Raw genomic sequence first — 17,492 nt, 5'->3', positions numbered from 1 at the left:
TAGTGTGTGTTCTAATCACTTCACACTTGATTACAGCAGTAACTTCCTAATTGTTTTCCTATTTCCTAGCTGGGCACCCTATTTTCAGTTTGTCCCAGTACAATTCATTATCCACCCCAGAGTGATTGTAAAAAGCAAAGCTGATAATATTGCTTCCCTTGATTAAACTCTTTTAACAGCCCGTCATTTTTTCATGATAAAGCCCAAGTTCCTTTTCTTAGCATGTAGCACCCTACAAGATCTGCACTTGCCTATCTCAATGCCCCAACTCATCTTCTCTCTAAGTACCTTTCACTTTGGAACATTCTAAATTACTGTAAATTCAGTAATGCAGCAAGCTGTTTCAAATCTCCATTCCTTTTGTACATTTGTACATGCTGTTCCTTCTGTCCACAATTCACCGACTCATTCTTCAAATCTTAGCTCACATACAACCCTCTTGAAAAACTGTTCTAATGCCACACTTGCATTTAGGTGTCTTCCTTTTACCCATTAACATCACACCCTGTGTAAACTGGTAGTACTACATTTCCACAGCTCCCACTGACAGTGGTCATTGGTCTTCTCTGGCTCCACCATTAGCACATACACTCCTTGAGGACAGAGGACAGGACCTTGTACACTTAGTGTCTAATGCAACGTCAGGCACACAGCAGTACAACAAGTATATTTAAAACATCCACGTAAATGTGAATGAATTGCTCCTTATTCACTGCTTATTAAGAGCTGACCCCATTTGATAAACGATAACAGCACAAAAATACTATTTTTGCCAGCCTGGTAGTAATAATAATAGCTAACACTTATTACATGCAGGGCACTATGCCAGTTTACCTTTGTGATTTCATTTGCTCTTAGAACATCTTTAAGAGATGTAAATAGTATAGTTAGCCCATATTTTAGGCGAGGAAAGTGAGACATAAGGAAGTCAGGCAATTAGCTTAAAATATATGAAATCAGAATTTAAAACCAGATCTTTCTGACCTTACCACACTAAACTGCCAACCATATAATGAGCTGTATGGAGGGCCTAGATTTTGAAATACTCTTTCCCGTTGTCAGATAATGTACCAAACCCAGATTTTACTTCAGAAAACTCAAGTCACTATATCTGTATATGGTGAATATATGAAAATGAAGTCATAATAAAAGATGAAGTCAATATTTTTTCTTTTTTTTCCCACAAAAATTGACGTGCATACCTAGTCAAGCAGGCAAAGCAAGTATTCTAACACGTGTGTGGGGGTTCAAATAACTTATCATAAAGCAAGTTTCAGACTGACTATATGTGTTTTGAAAAGTAGCCCTTTCTTTTAATCACATTTGGACTTATACAATCTTGTAGCAGAATGTATCAAAGTTCCTGGTACATAGAAGGGGCACAATGAATTTGTCAGGTGCTCGACCAGAGCTCCATGTATTCCTCCGGAATGCCAACACAGGTGAAGAGGGGTGGGGAGGGACGCTGAAGATTGATGATCTCGTTGGAAGCTTTGTAGCTTCACTTTGATTTTTCTTACTTATTGGACTCCCTTGTAAGACTTTATTTGGAAAAAAAAAGTTTCACTTTAAATAAAGTTTGAAAGACATTTAGACGCTGAAAGCAAATTTTCTGTGACTCTGGGCTGGTGGATTTTCCCAGGAAATGTTCCTTTGGGGGAGATTTCCTTTTGGATACTTTTGACACATCAGCCACCCGAAACAAGTCTTCCTCTTTTTGGTCAACAGATTCTCCTCTAAATTTGCTGAAGTCTATAAGCCTGACATATAGGCTCATTCAGTCTGATTGTACTACAGCAGTTTGAATTTAGGCACAAATGTTAATATTTGAAATGTATGAATACGAGTCTCAGGTGTAATTCTCAGTTACACTCCCTGGGTTCACATTCTTAGTTCTGCTACTTTCTAGTTATATGCCCTCAGACAAATCACCTCACGTCCCTGCACATCCATTTCCTTATCTGTAAAATGAAATTAATAATGGAAGCCACTTTATTTTCCTATGATAAGGAATGAATGAATCAACATATGTACGGCTCCTCAAAGAGCCTGGTATATAGCGCGAGCTATTCAGATTACCTGTGCACTTGTACCCCAGCCCTCGAGTGCTCCATCGTTCTCCATGAGGGCCAGCACTAAGCTGGGCCAGCTCCACAATAACAAGGACACTACCATCTTCTGTTTCAGGGATCCAAAAACAACACTGCATGTATCTAGTTTTTCCCCTATGAAGACCCATGGACAAGACTGCAAATTCTTGTCTAACCAATCAACATAGGACCCACCCCAGAAGCCCTCAGAATGACACTTGTCCATCTTCTCTACCATATGTGTGCCACTCCCTGCTTGCGGGTGTGAAATCTTAATACTTTATTTTCCTTTGAGATCCTTCCCTGTCTTCCCCACTGGACCAGGGATGGCTGGGAGGTGGCCCTAAACCTTGCTTTTGTTTTATTGATATTAAGAGGCAAAGGTGAATAAGACACAGCTCCCATGCAAGACTTTTAGTAGAGAAGGAAAGACAGGCCAGTGAACCTGTGATTACAATGTAATACAGGCATTTGTGTAGCAGCAGATAATATTTTATAATATATTAATGGCTTCCTTTTTCACTCTTCCTTGCATGAGCCTGTCCTCTACTAAGCCAGATGCATTGTTACCTCTGGGAAGATTCTTTTGCTATAACCAGAATGCAAAGAAAGAGCCACTGTTCAGCTTTTGATCTGTAAGAGAGGATTTTGAAGCCCACGGCAAAACTGTGGTAATGTAAGCCAGAGTTTGCTGAAAAATAAAGGTATTTCTAAAGTTCAGGAGCAAAAATTGGAAGTGCCCAACATATAATTTTATTATAAGCTCTAGACAGAAATTTGGGGCTCTAACAAAGGAAGTTATCATCCACCTAAAGACTAGGAAGGGAATGGAAAAAAAATTCTGACTTGAGGGACAGTGTTCGGTCAGGGAGACTTACAGGAGTCAGAGGATGGAGAGGATGAGCATGAGTCCCTGAGTACTTCCCCAGAACTGGGGCCACATATGTGTGGAGACAGGAGGATTTTGCGGCAAGAGAGCTTGCCACAAAAATCCCCAGATGCATGGAGGGAGAAATTAAGAGCATCCACGCTAGTGCTCGGCTTTCTCAGGTTACCTAAGCTGGCCTTGGAGCAGCAAAACAACAAAGAGTGGAGGAGGTGTCTGCAGGGACAGGCCTGGTAGGATGCACCTGGCTCTCCCTTGGTGCTTACATGATATAGAAGGAATCCAAAAGCTCCTGGCTGCCTTATGGAATGTGGACCAGGCCTGCTGGCTGTAAACTTGCTAGAGGCAAAGACAGGCCAAGGAGGAGATGACATGGAGTTACTGGGAATCTGAAGCACCAGCAAGAACTGATGTGGTGCTGATCGGCAGGAGGTGATGGTTGAGCTCTTTGGGAGCAATTACCATGCATCTCCCATCGTGAAGGAACAGCCCCTGAGCTGAAACAGTCAGCTGCTCAGTAGCAGCTTTAACGTGCATGCAGGCTGCCTCCTGAACCACAGGTGAGATGAGATTAACCAGAGGACCAGAAGGAGGCAAAGGAGGACAACAGAGAAAACATTCACCTCTTCCGGGACACATTAGTCCATGCAAACATTCCCCTGCTCAGACCCACCTCCCTTGAGAGTGGGGGTTAGAACATTTGCAGTGTCTGTTTATCCAAAAGAGACAGAATTACTTCGCAATAAGCAAGTTTAAGGTTCTCCAACTTTCCAGAAATGAGAACTCCAGGGTAAGAAAAAGTCAGTTACCACAAAATTCCAAAGTGTATACTTTGGTCCATCAGAGTTGTGGGTTATCATATCCGACCCCTCTGTGCTATAACTGAGTATGCATAGTGCTGTGGGAACCTAAAAGATCAGTTTTTTTCAGGCTGTGGAATTAGAAAGAGCTTTCCAGAAGAGTAACATTTAAGGTGAACTTTGAAGGGCAAGCAGGAATTACCCAGCTATGAGGAAGTAAAAGTGCATTTCAGGAAATGCAAAAACTAAGAGTCAGGGTACTCTGGTAAAATCAAGCACAGCATATTCAAGGAAAGCAAAGTTGTCTGAGCTTCGGAGCAAAGGGAAATTAGGTTGAACAGGTAGACTGCCGGGCTCTGCCAATGATTGTGGAAGTTAAGATCTGCAAAGACCTTGAAGTGGTTGGGAGTTAAAAAACCACCTGTGCCCTGCTCTCCAAGGGCACTGTGTACCCTACAGCAGAGGGCGTGCCCCCTGAGGATGCGACCACCCTTTACAGGGTGTTCACACAAAGGCTTGCTTCTCTCTGTAAGCCTGCATCACCAGGCTTTCTCTGCCTCCAGGAGGTGCCTTCTCGGTTTTCCATGAAGGCATCACGTCAGTGAGCAGGGATCCTTTCAATATGGTCAGATTCTGGAAGTCCATGCAAGCTACTTTAAAGAATTTGGGCTTTAAAGAAGAGCAGGGAGGAGCCTGTGAAGGTTTCTGGACAGCGGTGTGATATGACAAAAGAAATTATTCCACAGCAGCTGCAGGCAGGGTAGATTGGAGCCAAGAGACTCAGGAAGTTACTGCAGTTGTCCAGGCATGAAGTGAAAAGGGAGATTCGATGGTATCCATAGTAACAGAAAGGGAAAGTTATGGAAATTATTTTGAAGGCAGAAACAACAGGACTTGATTACTGATTGGATACGGCGGCAATAATAAATGACTCAGGGGTTTTGAGCTTGGGAAGCTAAGAGAATAAATCTGAAATCGGGATGCTAATCAGGAGGGCTGCTTTGAGAGGCAAGATGGAGAGTTTGGTTTAAGGCACGGCTGCCTTTCACATAATGATGGACTGCGGAAGTGGAAATGTTCTCCATACATTTAAAAGGGCAAGACTAAGGCATACTTCTTTTTTTTTTTAAGTTCTTTTTTTTTTTTTTTTTTAATTTTAACTATTTTCTTTACTCTCCATGATTCTGAGGCTTTCTGAAGGCTTCCGGAAATAACTTTACCACTTTTCTGACTTTCAGTAAACTGTGAAGAAGTTTGTCATCAGTATCATCACCAACGCTGTCTTCAAGTTAACACAAAGTGTTAATTCAACACCTGTTTGTGTTTGTCACTTTTGTAGACACAGTTCCCAATAACGGATTCCATGCCCTTGAGAGACTTCCACTCTATGACAGCCAATGTGTAAAGGATCAAGACATAGAGAACACACAGAGCAGAGTAATAATCATCGAACGATACCTATATAAGATGAAAAATACTATTTACACTCTATAGGACAAGCTAAGGGAAGAGAGAGGGAACTGTGCTAAATAAGACCAGTAGTGGGAACCTGGTAGGGAGGTAAAAAAGAACCTGGTAGGGAGGCTAGAATTTCTTTTCTGGATAAGGTTAAGGTGAGTCATCATCTCCTTAGGAGAGAAAGGTGGATTTAGGATGCTGCTTAGATGATAGTAATTATTATTTTTACTCATCTGGGATTTAACACTTTATAACCATTGTCTCCTCCTCTCCATGGATTCCAGGACTTGAGCAAGAGTATGTAGCTCTTCTACAGGAAGCTGAGCCTCAAACTCAACAAATTCCATCCAGTACAGCAGGTCGAACCACTTTAATGACGATGAGAAAGACTGCAATGTTCCATGAGGAAATTCAGCTACCTTCTAAAAAAAATTAGAACGTAAGAACCCAAACACATTGCTGTTTAGGGCAGCTTCCTTGGCAAGTTCTCCTTCTCTGCCTTTTACAAACTGAAGCCCTTCTGCATGACGGATCTGAAGAGTGGGCCGCTCTGATCTCTGCCCATCGGAACAGCACATCCCTTTACTCATACGTCTGTTTCCCTCTGCGGCTGTCCCTTGCGTGGAGCATTTCCGTCGGTCAGCAGGAAAAGAGCCACCTGCCATATTGTCTCCACTCTCTTAGGGAGGAGGGTCAACTCTGAGCAAAAAGAAAGAGGAAGAAATGGCCCGTTTTCTCCCTTGTGTTTCTACTTTATTAGTTTTCATTCCAATTTAACATTGTGGGTCAAAATCTGGGCTTGGAATCAGGCGACTCAGTTCATGTTTTTGGTCCACTAACGGGGCAAACTGTTTAACTTTTGTACCAGTGTTTCCTCTGCTGTTAAAGAGATTTAGCGAAGCCTTGGGTGGCCGTTGAGAAGATTCAGGCACAGGCACAGGCACCCTTCACAGCCAAAGGCTGCTGGTGCTGGTGGAGTCACATTCCCACCCTGAGAGAACTCTGGATTCGTGTAAGTTTCTCTGTGAACTGCAGCCATCAAACATTCACTTTTTACTTACATAACATGTTTTCTTCAAGTTTCCCTTAAAGTGTTCACTCTACTAAATAGGGGGACTTTTTTAAAAAAGTATCTTTATCTTTTGCAGCTAGTTCAATTTATGAAAGCTTGATTTCTTTGCTACCCACACAGTTTCCTCTGGGGCCTTAGCCTTACCAGCATTCTGTGACTCACTGCTTTACTCTTCATAAATAGATGCTAAATACTGTCTCTGATTCTATTGGAAATGACAGATAAAAATACTCAAGGAAAAATCCTAACTAATGCAGTTAGATTTCAACCATGCAATAGATTTTGCCCCCTCTCCTTTTTTTCTCTCCTTCTCTTTCACTTATGTTTTTTGTTTTGTTTTGTTTTTTTGCAGGGAGGTAACTAGGTTTATTTATCTGTGTATTATTTTTAATGGAGGTACTGGGGCTTGAACCCAGGACCTCGTGCATGCTAAGCATGTGCTCTACCACTGAGCTATTCTCCCCTGCACTGTATTCTCTCTTCTATTTATTCTCCCCTCCTCCCCACGTCTCCTTCAAGCAGGTGTCAGCACTGGCCCCAGAAAAAGTTACTCCCTCCTGGCAGAGACCTAGTTGATTTGTCATCTCCCTTGATTGCAAAGATCTCTGGGAATCCTCAACTGTTCAGAGTCAGGGGAAATAAAAATACCCAGCATAATTCCAAGCCTGGTTTGACAGCAGAAACTGAAGACAGTGAGAACCACCACATGCCAAGTAAGATGGTGGCCTAAAGATGGTGGCTTAAAGATAGCAGTGGGAAAGGGATGGAGAACCCACATGGGGCATGGATACCACATTCTTTCAAGGCAGTTTCTCCATGGGACTCTCATGCTTCTGCACATCTCATGAGCAGAGGCACTGACTTTGTTTTGGACTAGCTTTTTCAAGGATGTTTGTACAGAAAGCAGCTTGGAAGATAGAGCATTTCCCTCAGGAGCAAAGGCAGGCATACTCATTGATCACTATAATGTACTTGGGTTCCCCAAGCTCAGGGTTCCTCTCCTATCATGTAACCCACTGCACGTGCAGGTGTCACCTGGAACTCTCTGCATCACCCTGTGGGAAATGGAGCTCAAGGAGCTTCCACAAGAGAATTCTGATACTCTGTATACTGCCATTTCTCAAAGTAATAAGGTCTTTTGTCTCTGACCCAGGAGTCTTGTGTGTTCTGCCAGTATCTCTGAAACCATAGCAGGCTAATGTATTAGATTACAAGTAGGGTAAAATCTCAGCCCTTTACAGTTTCTAACAATTTCCAGACATTATAATACTTCAGGCTGTTGGTAAGAATATTAAGCAGATAAAAATTTAGAAGCTAAATTTTTTTCTCCATCAATATCTTGAAATAGTTAAATAGACCTCCCCCTCCTCTACATCTCCCACCACCATCTAGTCTAATGTACCTTCTTAACTTTGATAATGATGGACCATCATGGGCTCCATATAATGATGGGCTCTAATGGACCATTTATTCAGTAGAGTGGATTTCTAAAAGCCATTTCCAGATTACAGTTTTTGTGCCAGGATTACATTTGTTCTCATTAATAGAGAAAGGAGTCGAGCAGCAGATTAGAGTGGACTTTGCAATCACTTAGTCACCAAATGCATCCTGAGTACCTTCTTACCACTGTGTTAAGTGCTGCACAAAACAGCCTCAGTTCTCCAAGTATGTTAACTTCCTTTAGTCCAATAAAGAGAAACTTCCCCATAAAAAAAAAAATCCAGATGTTTAAGCCACTCATTCAGGCAGTAACCAGGAGAAGCACTTTTCTAAGAGGGTTTTAAAAGTATTCTCCCTTGTCTATCTTGCTCCCAAACAGAAAAGCAATTTGACGACTCAGGCTCAATACCTTTCTGATTTTTAAGAACCTCTGACCTTCAGGGAGCTCAGACTAGACTAAAGAGTCCAGATCTATCAAGCCTACATCTTTCTGGTACTTCTGATTTGTAGTAGTAATAAAATCAAACATTGCTATCTGTCATTTCCAGTTAATTCAATCCGTAATGATGATTATTTGTTGGGGGAAAGAAAGCAGTGAGTCATGGTGAGGCTTTAAGAGCTGGGAGAGGAGCCATGTGAATACACACGCACGCACACTCACTCACAGTTTCCACATTAGCTTAAATAGTGGCATTTTCTAAATGGTGCTCAAATGATCAATGCATTTTACAATTCAACAAAAAATGAAAGTCTGTCACCTGGCCTCCGTCCTTCTGCATCTCTGTGATCCCCAGTTTAGCCTAGAATTTAACCTCCAAACCAACACAGTACTGACCACTTAGGTTTCTGCCACTGTCTTGAGAGAGAGAGTGTAAGAACATAGGGTGCAGCCTGGTTACTGAAAGCTCACTGGGTTCCACCAACAGTAACTAGCCATCAAGGTGGTGAAGGGTTTATAATGGACAGGGTAGCCTCAGGACTTGTACTCTTTCTGTGGGAGGGGAGGAGCCCCAGAGCCATTCTCCTTCCTGGGAGCTGCCCCACCACTCACAGCTTGCTGCTTTCAGTAACACTGCTTGTTTCTTCTGTGCGGGTTTCCCATTAGAAGAACGTGGCAGACATTCAGCAGAGTGTGCGGTAGGCTGCACTGCTTACTGTCTTGGCCTCAAGACAAGGGCAAGGATGAGAACTCAAGTTCAAAACCTTTCTAGGTTTTCACAACTGAATGGCAAAAAATCCTTAAAGAAGTCCACATATACCAAATTGATGAGGGAAGAAGCCTAAAGTTAATGTCCCTTTTCTAACGGTCAAGACTTTTAGATAGTTGTTGGCTTGGAAGTTGCTTTCTTCTCAATTAATAGCCAGTTATTTCTACAGCTACTCACCCTGCCTCCACTGAATGAAGGGGCTGAAAAACAAAAGTGAAGTGAGGTAGTGGAGAGAGTTAAGGCATTTCCAGGTGACTAGCACTGTCTGTTGATGGGAAAAAAGGAAAACTCTCCAGAAGGTCCAGTATTACACAGACCCATGCAGTAGTATGCTGGAAGAGGAGTACTTAGAGCTAAAGAAGCACGGCTGATAGAAACTCATCTCAAAGTGTAGCTTCTGTGCTGGCAGAGAGCCTGAGAATTCTAAAGTATACAAAAGCTCTGATTCAAGAAGTAGCCATTCCAACAGAGACCCAGGAGGGATAAGGAACAGCGTGGCACATGGAAGATAACAAAATCTCATCCTAGAATTAGATGAGAAGGGGGAGGGGAGGTGAAGACCTACGCATGGCCCGGGCATAGACATTTCCCATAGGCAGTCCTGACCAAACCTTTCACCAGTCCTCTAACGAGTCGAGATAGGAAATCTCGCGATTGCTCGGGTGTACGTGACTGGGGCTCTCACGTGTGCGTGTGCGTGTGCGTGTGTGTGTGTGTGTGTGTGTGTGTGTGTGTGTGTGTGTGTGTCTGCTTGTTGGCTATTCAGTCACTTGCACCTCGTACGTTCTTGGGTATGGATTTAATTATCCTTATTTAATCCTCTTTGTGTTCCTCATAAGACCCAATGTGAAACTCCCCAGCAAATACCACGATGCGTAATTTCCAGGACTGGATGTGCCCAGTGGACAGTTGTAACCAGATTCTGGTGCTCAGAGCAAGCAAACATTAGCCAGAACCTTTCCAGAATGTTGTTCCAGCAGGATCATTCCTACCTGGATATGCCTTCCCACATCCTGGCAGGGCACAGGGCTGCAGAAGAAAGGTCCCAAGAGATTCTGTGTGAGATACATAACTCTCTCACAGAGGGTCTGATTTGACAGAACTTAGTGACCTGCCTACCCCCAAACCATCTCCTTCATCAGCCTGGTGCCTGAAATTCTTCGCTCCCTTTATGAAAGCAGACATGAGGTTAACATGCCTCAGAGGGAACGGGGAGACTGACAATGCTTAGTTTCTCCTCAGGCACTGATAAGGCCGTTTCTGTAGACTAACTAACAAGGAGTCTTGAATACAGTGAGCATATTTTACAAATCTAAAACTGGGTCAAGTGGGTAGCGGAGGGTATAGCTCAGTGGTAGAGTGTGTGCTTACCATGCACGAGGTCCTGGGTTCAATCCCTGGTACCTCCATTAAATAAGTAAATACCTAATTACACCCCCCAAAATAAATAAATAAATAAATAAATAAATACCTAATCCCCCCCAATAAATAAATAAATAAATACCTAATTACCCCAAAAAAATAAATAAATAAAATAAAACTGGGTCAAGTGGTCACAAAAGTGAAAATGTAATTCTGAACTTTAAAATTTTTTTAAATCACAATAGTACTAGAAGGACTGAGCTATTAAGTTATCATGGGCATGAAACAGGGTCATTTTAATGGAGGAAGAGAAGAGCAGGGCAATAAATCCAGGTGGAGTGGAAGATTGTGGGGCCATCAGCACCAGAGAGCATCAGAGGACCACAGGAGAAACGGGAAGATAGGAAAGGAGCAGGAATCAGCTGGTTCCAAGAAACAAAATGTCACCAGGCTGCCCTGGGTAGCCCTAATGGTTCCATTTAGCCATCAAAATTTTTGCTGTAGTCTTCAGGTAATAAATAAGGAAAGGAATGGTGGACAAAGATAAAATATCCCACTTTTCTGAACATAAAATATGGATAGAGTAGGTGCTCAGTTCACTTTTTCTGAGACCCTCCTCTGGGCCAAGCCCTGATCCCAGGGCCCTCCTTCCACTGGGCCAAGGACCACGGTGGAGAGCCCATGTTCCCACAGCAACACGCAGTGAAGGCACGTCCATGCCCCACTTAGACTGAGCCTTCTATTCTAAATATCCCCAAGGTTTATCTCAAACAGAAATAGATGTTTCTTCACACTCCGGAGAAAGGGCTGTAATTATGGATTATTTATTTACTTATTGCCATAAAGCTTAGCAACAGCATACAGAAGCTAAGCACTAGGAAAGAAATAAAATAGACCCTCAGTGAGCACACCAGTTGTTTTAGTTTAAAAGACCATCATCTACCTGACATCTGGACAGAATATCAACGGCTCTTAATGGAACTCTCAATTCCGTCTGCCAAAATGAGTTTTACTAATGCCTTTAAGAAATAAACCTCCCAGCTCCCCACCACCCCTTCAAAATGTCATGAAGGAGCTAAATAGTTAAAATTAAAGTGGAGAGGGACACACTAAGCAAGGCATGGGGGTTCCTTTACTGAGCTGGGAAGCGACTCACAAGGAAGGGCCTGCCTGGCTTGGCTTAGTCAGTATGGGCTCTTCCTGCCTTGGTGAGAGGGCGCCACCTGCTGTATCTGCCCCACCACTCTTCTCACAAAGTCCCTTGGTCAGCTAGCTCCCAGCATCCCAAATGCCCAAGGCTTCGAAAACCCAAGGACAATTCTAATATTTATAAGCATCAATTAGGCAAATGTGTCTTGGACTATGGAGTAAAGAAAGAAGAAAGAAGGGCCAGCTTTGAAGATTGGAAAGAGGAGTATATTGGAGATTTGGAAGGAGGATTTTGGATTTCTTCTTACCACTCAGACACTTGGTCTGACGCACTCTACCCCGGCCCACTTTCTCAGCCTTGGCTGCCACCAGTCCTTGGTACCAAGTCTGCACCAAACTGGACTCTTCATCATCCCTATATTGTTTCTCGTTGTTTTGTTTATTCCATTCCCATTGCCTCAGCCTCACCACTGAGTCAAAACCTGCGTAGCTGTCAAGTATTAGTTAAGAATGTTTTCTTCTCTCCACGTGAGCTTCCTTTCCAGTCTTTCTAATTCTTCGTAACACACACTGGCAACAGCAATTATTTATCGATTAAGCTGCCTAGTGGCATCTCTTGTAGTCTTCATTATTTAATCTTGCCTGGTTCTCTAAGTAGTCGTGTGCTCTGGGTTAACATCCCGCAGGTTTTTAAGCTCCTGGAAGACAGCAGTGACGTGAGATACTCACTCATATCACAAAACACTCAGAACAGGGCCTTGGACCTGGCAGGCACTTTCTTTTGATCTCATCATTTCTTCTTCCAAACTTCTTTCATTGTGCCCTGTGTAACTCCTCATAGGAGCTTATCTCTGTGAGACAGCTTGGAATTCAGTTGTTAACCATGTACCCTGTACTCTCGTGTTTTCGTAATACAGCAGACAGGAGGATAGGGTGAGAAAAGGCAAAAGTGGAAAGAAATACCAGCAAAGCTAAGAGTAAACAATTTTCCCTTTGCTTCTAGAGTGCCTCATGACCTGCAAAGCCAGTGAGCTTAGTTTTAATCACCTAGCCATGCAATCGAAATTCTTGAAGTCCTTATTTCCATCAATGTTTCAAAACAGGTTAATGCATATAGCCAGCTAGAATGCACAGTGACTAAGATCATAAACTTTACAGAAAGAGTAAACGGAGTTCAATTTCCAGCTCTATCAATTGTATCCCATGTAACCTTGGATGCTTTTCCTGACATCACTGAACTTGCTCCCCCATATGTAGCAGAAGATAATATTCATCCAATGGGATTTTTGTGAGAATTAAATGAGTCATATGTACAAAGCACTTATCACAGTACCTGAAAGTAAGTGGTGGTGGTGGTGATGTTTACTTTCACAAGGCCTAGCAGAAGCCTGGCCCACAGGAAGAACACACACACACACACACACACACACACACACACACACACATATTAAAGTAGAACAGAATAGACCAGAATAGATCCATCCCGTTCCAGACCTGACCACGCCCTGGATGGTAAGACTATGTGAAGATTCACTCTCAGTCCCATTGTCGGCGTCCAACACTTGTTCAAACAGTTCACTTATCACAGTCTGCCCTTTCTGCTCTCAGCCTCTCTGACTCAGAACTCCCCTCCCAATTTCTACTTCCGGCCCCTTCTGTGCTGATGACCCAGTGGGCCATCCCCCTGCCGTCTGACCTGTGTGCTCTTAGACCCAGCTGTGCAGTCATAGCCTGGGTCCACGTACTCTCCACTCGGTAAAGGTTGTTTCCATTTCCCATCCTGTCCAGGGAATCCCTTCTGATCTCAAGGGAGGGAGATGAGCCACAGTTACCCAAATGAGTAACTAAGAAAAGTAAAAATATTAGTCATCTACTTGAGAGATGAATATACTCTCAATGTTGTGATCGTAGTTTGACTGGTTGCAGGAAAATAGTGTGGTACACATTTTAACATTCCACTTAGCCTGTCCACAGTTAGAGACATGCTTACTAAGTGTTAATTTTTCCAAAACCTATAAATATATGTCCTGAAAATGTGACATGCCGAAACCTCTTACAATGGGATGATTATTACACACATATGGGAGGACCAAAAAAGTGTGAACTTGTCAAAATTTGTCCTTGGTTGTTTTAGCACCATTTCTTGGCAAACTGTTTGTGAGAGTCACTGTTTTTCCTATTATTTTGCTTTCAGCTAGTTGTCAAAATGAGTAACCCTCAGGTGTGGATTGACATTGCCTGAAGGTGTTTAAGTGCAAAAAAGTATAAGGCTTAAAAGACAGTACGTTCCAATGGTATTTTACACTTTCATATGAAACTCTTGAAGATAGTCCCAAAAGAAAGACTCTCCCGGGTGAGATTTCAGATATCTCGACAAAGGTTGAAAATTACATCCACTCCTGAAATGACATCATTTGTGGGCAGGCCCAGCCACTTCTTCGTCCACTAGTGTTAGAGCCCGGACAGAGCAGACAGGAAGCAATAAAAAGACAGAGGAGAATATGTAAAACACACACTCTCTTCTTTCCTTTGATTTCTGAGGTTAGGAGCAGAGTCATGGTGCTCACAGCTGCTCCAGGAAGGGCTTTAGGACCATCAAGGGCAGCTGTGAGAAATCCTCTCCTGGTGTGGCTCCTGACAGACAACAGCTTCTGAATGGAAAGTCACAGCTCCTTTCCCCCAGGTAAAGCCTGAAATGGCTGTGCTGTCTGTGAAATCCGAACTGGCCAGAGATTTGGAAAGAATATCATTTTGAAACCTGAAACCACCAACACAGCGAGAAAGTAGAAGTGTTCTTTTCAGCAGGCAGTATGAGTCACAAAGCTGGACATAAAGCGATGTAATTCAGTCTGCTCAGCATTATTTCCAGAGGGCTCAGGGCACCTAAACTCAGTGAGCTGCATGACCCTAACCCTCTAATGTTGTGTTGCCTCTAGGCCCAGCTCAACATCACAAAACTCACCACTTCATTTTGCTAATAAATTGGAAAAAAAAAAAGTAATATTGGGAGGAAACTGTGAAGGAAGCCCAAAGCAACCAGTAAAATATGCGACAGGTTATTAAGCATGGATGTAACCTGGCCAACGTTCCAGAGTGCCACAGAGGAAGGGAGGGGTGGTGGGCGGTGCTGTGCGGGGCTGCGGTGGGTGAGCCTCAGAGGAGTCTTGAGATGACTGTGGCCATGAAAGGAAGGGCCTGTGCCTAGGGGATAGTGAAAGCAAGTAAGCCCTGCTCCTGGAAGCATGTTGGGGAGCATTTGAGCTGTGTGTGTCAGAGCGAGCTTAGATAGAATGATTCCTATTACAGTAAGCTGTCATAAGCAAGGTCAAATACTCTCACTAGATGAGAAATACTAAGATGTGACATGGGGGAGAGTTCCAGCTTCATACAGTAACCTCTGCAATGATGCTTTATCCTAAATTAAACCTTAACATAACTGTGTGGTACGAGTTTTTTGCCCCATCGACCCCCAGATTTCCTTCTAGGGAGAAGGAAATAGGCTAACCCAGAAATATTCCATGAAACTAATTGCCTGGGAAGTTTGTGCAAAAAAAAAATTAATGCGGAGTTATTAAACAGGAAGTCGGGAAGAAGTTCAAATTCAAAGTCAATAGACAAATCAAACCATCCTGGTACAGAGTGTGGGACAGTGCAGGGCATGTCAGTCAGGGTGCACGCTAGCAGAGTAGAGCTGTCTCTGGCATCTTTTCCAGATTACACAGATCCACCCACACAGATTCTGGGGGGACCCCCAGGGAAAACCCCACCTCCCCACCACCACCCTGTAGCAAGCACTGCTCTTGATGGGCAGGAATCACCAGGGTTGTTGGCTGACAAAAAAGTGGAGAGTCATTGGCAAAATGGGAAAAACAACTGACGTACCCACCGTTGGGTGGAACAGGAATTGAATCGGGTTCCCACGCACACTGAATACCTGTTTGGAGTTATTATTTACCTTCTCCCTGCACCCATTTCCTTGTCTTCACAAAAGACAGGTGGGGGACAGTCAGAGGCACCTCACAAGTTTAATGTAAACATTAAGTAAGGTAATATATGTGATTGTGATATTAAAGAAGTGTTGTGGACTCTGAATTATATTGTGCCATTCATAACCGCCTATGCTATTTTATCAAACAAATGTCAGGCTCTACCCACTGTTTTCATTTTCCCTTATTTCCATTTATATCAATTCTCCCTGGTTTGTACTAAAAGGATTTCCTGGATTGTATCTTTTTAATCAGTTTGTGGGAAACGAAGTTCTCAAAGGAAAGACTCTTTGCTCTATATCTGATGAAATCATTGGCATAATATTTAGAAAGTTAAGAATTTTTGCAGTTTGTGGAAATTTTCTTCAGTGTGGATTTCTCTTTGCTGATATCACTGGCACAAAGTAAAAGTGCCGAATATAAAGCTATGAATCTAGTGTTTGTGGTACAAAGCTATGAAAATCTACCAACTAACCTAAATTGTATTCTCATTGGTGTTATCAATGAACTTGAAGCTGGACAAATCATTCTCCCACATTACAAGCTCGTCTCCCCACAAGTCTAAGTAATGCCATCTACCTATTGAAATAAAAAAATTAATATAGCAGAACTCCCTGGTAGAACAGCACCACAGAGTAGGCTTCTGTAAGTCTGCACACTCAGGGATATCATCTTATTTCCCTCTTTTTATTTATGTATCACTAATCTTCATGTATCATGGATACGTATCTCAGTTAACACTGGTGTATATACTGGGAACTCCCCAAGATTTACAGTTTGGTGGATCAGATGAGAAGATTATGCTAAGACTGACATGCTCTTTTCTCCACCTAGTGGTGTGTTCACCTAACTGAAGGTTACTGTGCTCTTTGGGAATCCACAGGGGCCCTCAGTGAAACTGACAAAACAATTCATTTCCTTAGAATTTTATGATGAAGTCAATATTCCGGCTGGAAACCTCAGCATCCCAGAAAAGAGTCAAGCATAGAAAGAAACTCTAAAGAGGGTTTAAGACCACCCCCCCACACCAAGGAATTTTCCCCTTCCCCCCCAATCACATACCTCCCTCCTCAGTCACCTAAAATTCTGAGAAATCAATAGTTAAATGAATGCATGTGTGAGTTTATCATGGTCTCTCTAAGTAGAACTGTGCCCAGGCTTTACCAGCTGCCTTTCTGCAGCCCGATGCTGTCATCAGCTGCAGTTTGCTTTAGCTGAGGTTGAGAATGTTGGGCAGAGTCAAGGTGAGCATCTAGCAAAGAGCTTTGGAAACACTCCAGGGAGAAAGCTGAAGGCATTAGTCAGTGGAACAACAAACAAAATGGACTTGTTCTAGAGTTTGCTTCTTCGCCTCCTTCCCCCACCTCCACTTTCACTTTGGGAACCAGTATTAAATACTGGGTCTGTGCTGTTTGTGAAATAATACTGAAGGGGACAGAAACTCAACATTTAACTTCCTTGCATTTAAAATCTAATCAAGAAAACATGACAAAGTTTCTAAAACTTCCCCCAAAAGATGTTTTTAAATGTAACTAAATAAAACTTATGAGCATTTTTAAAAATCAGATTATTAATAAAAAAATCATTCTTAGGCCCAGAAATTGTGCCTAAAAGAACTTCCTTCTCTGGAGTTCTGACAGAGCAGAGGAAATAAATGCCCACCATAAATATTCAACTGCAAAGGGGCCTTTGTAAAACGATCATTTTACACGAATTTAAACAAAGATTCAGGAAGTGCAAATGATTTGCCCCGTCATGGACCTAGTTAACTGGCGAGCAAGTTGTTTCCTATGCTTATTTTTTGTTAATCATTTATACACCGTTCCTGAGTACCTATCATATCCGCAGTGCTGTCTAAGGGCTGTGCTGGATACAAACCCCAACAAGTCATGGTTCTTGCTCTCAAATATAATTAGATACTTGATACGGAGCAAAGTGATAATCACCATTTATCAAATATTCATCGTTTGAGAGTCAGGGACACAGACATTTCCCTCTTGATCTGAATGTTATTTTCCTCAGTTTACAGATAGAAAACCAG

General features: G+C 42.7%; 1 long non-coding RNA gene and 1 other non-coding gene across 2 annotated transcripts in view; one reads left to right on the top strand and one right to left on the bottom strand.

The window, feature by feature from the left end:
* The window catches only part of LOC116666307, a 67,326-nt gene that overhangs the window by 34,878 nt on the left and 14,956 nt on the right, over nucleotides 1-17,492 (bottom strand). The window lies entirely within an intron of this gene.
* TRNAG-ACC lies at nucleotides 10,292-10,363 on the top strand. The gene has a single exon. It is a non-coding gene; the product is annotated as a tRNA-Gly (tRNA).

Source organism: Camelus ferus, chromosome 10, assembly GCF_009834535.1.
Source record: "Camelus ferus isolate YT-003-E chromosome 10, BCGSAC_Cfer_1.0, whole genome shotgun sequence".
Lineage (NCBI taxonomy): Eukaryota > Metazoa > Chordata > Mammalia > Artiodactyla > Camelidae > Camelus > Camelus ferus.
This window is presented reverse-complemented; position numbering and strand designations above follow the sequence as displayed.